At 45.6% G+C, this 2,207-nt stretch overlaps 1 pseudogene; it reads right to left on the reverse strand.

The window, feature by feature from the left end:
• Positions 1–583: 583 nt before the first annotated feature.
• Positions 584–1,715, reverse strand: LOC120621566 (interferon-stimulated 20 kDa exonuclease-like 2; annotated as a pseudogene).
• Positions 1,716–2,207: the final 492 nt, after the last annotated feature.

Below are 2,207 nucleotides of genomic sequence, written 5' to 3' on the forward strand. Positions count from 1 at the left end.
TGCTTTCCAAGTCCTACTCTTACTCATAACCCTAAGAACTAAATCTCAGCAGGGATGGCTACTCTGGAAGTCAGGGTGGGAAGAATAGGTGACATTATGACACAGACTAGATGTGGACTCTGAGATATGTAATGTGATGATACATTTTATCATTCAACTAGGATAATTTTGAGAGTGAAAGAGGGTACTGTTAATGACTTGAGAACAAAAGGCATACAATGACACATATGGCCACCCTAGAGATGAGAAAGTTTTGGAAACTGTATTTCCCAATATGCTCTGCCCTTGACTAGGACAAAGCACCCTGGGCCCTGTGGTTAGCACCATTTAAGAAGTAAACAGTACAGGGCTGGATGCTGACATGGAGGCTTCTTCCTTCCATAGATGCTTGACCAGATGCAGAACACAATACCTGGGATAAAACTTTAGTGGATATTAAGTCTGGGGTGAAGCCTCCCTCTCCCTAACAATGCTAGCTCCCAAAGGTGTAGAGCTGGTAGATCTATCCATCAGTCCCCTGCCCTGTCTCTCCTGAGTGTGATGCTGCCTCTGCCCCATCTCATCACAAGCGTCCCCACTGCTGCTAATCTTTTGGAGGGTTCTGGCCCAGCTGTCACTCCCACTCAACTTCAACCAACTTGTATAGCTCCATAGTGGCCTGGGCATCCTCCACAGAGGAATGTCCACTCTTCCCAACCTGGATGCCTTGGCTCAGCAGCTTCTTTGGTGAGATGCTTCAGAGACATGGCAGTCGGCCTTCCAGTTGGGGAGGGGGATATGGGAGATGTCATGGGTGAGGGCCTTGGGGTAGAAGTACTGAAAGGCTCTGAAGTCATTGTGGATGGCATGTCCCACCACAGTCTTCTCGGTGAGCACCTTCAAGATCTGGCTCTGAGCAATCTTGAAGGGTATAGCATTCACTATGTGCTGCTTCTAGGTACCACTCCATCTGGTGTGGTACTCCACAATGTGAAAGGAAGAGAAGATGTACTCATCATATCGCAAATCTCCATTGTAGTTGACAATGCTACATTGAGCCAAATAACTGACATGTCCCTTAGGTCTTGTGCCCTCCATGTTACAGTCAATTGCCACCATCTTTCTTGGCATCTTCTGGGATGCTTCAGAGCATTTATTCTCTGAATGAGCCTGGGTGGGTTTCCGTGGGACGTTCTTTTGGGGTCCCTTCTTCTGGTGGTGAATTGGGTGGCTTTTAATCTTTGGAAGGGGATTTTGGAACTCTCTCAGCAAATCTACTTTAGCTACAGCAGAACCAACTTTCTGTGACGGGGCCGCGGTCAGCCAAAACATGGCAGTTTTCTTGTCCAGGGACTGCTCTGACCCACTACTGGAGGCAGCAGTGTTCTTCTTTTTTGGAAAGAAAGAAACCTTTCAAATGCCATCCACCTGAAGTGTATCCCCTTTCTTTGGAGGGTCTGCATGCAGCTTAGGCACCTTGCAAGAGGCTGGTTCTTCTTATTCAGAGAACATCTCTGTTCCAAAAGCTTCCACTTTTTGACAAACTTTTGGTGCTTGGCATTCCCTTCTAATGACTTTTGGAAGGGAGGTTCACCAAAATCTAGACTGAGGAGTAGGGTAGACACGAGGATGGTGGATGGTAGGAGAACAATTGGAAGATGGCTTATCAATGAAAGGACAGACTCAACACCCTCTGCTGAATCCTGTGGAACAATATCTGGAGGTTTGTAGTACATTCTCCTAGATGGGCCCACTCTGGGGTCAAATCTTGACTTTGCAACTTCATTAGCTTTTGACTTCAGGTAAATTTCTTCCTTATTTGAGTCTCAATTTACTTATCTGCAAAATAGAGTTAATAAAGCCAATCTCTCAGAATTGCTAGAGCTATTAAATTAGATAATATATGTGAACAAACTTAGAGCAGCTCCTCCTGCATAACAGATGATTATTTTATTTATTCAACAACTCTTTATTGGGTACTGATATGTGCTAAGCTCTGTGCTAGCTTCTCGGGGCACAAAGACAAACTGGAAGAGCTGCCTTTCTGAAAGGTGTCCTACAAGTACTGGAGGAGGCAGGCGATGTCTCCACGATGAGAGTGAAGAAAATCCAGAAGAGTCTCAGAAATATGAGTATCTTTCTTTTCTCCAGATGATAATTTGTTATCTATCCAGAAGTTGGGGAGTGGCCACTGAGACCCAGTTGTCTCCTCACTGGGGTTGGCCATG

The sequence above is a fragment of the Pteropus medius genome, unplaced genomic scaffold (genome assembly GCF_902729225.1).
Source record: "Pteropus medius unplaced genomic scaffold, Ma_sr-lr_union100, whole genome shotgun sequence".
Classification (NCBI taxonomy): domain Eukaryota; kingdom Metazoa; phylum Chordata; class Mammalia; order Chiroptera; family Pteropodidae; genus Pteropus; species Pteropus medius.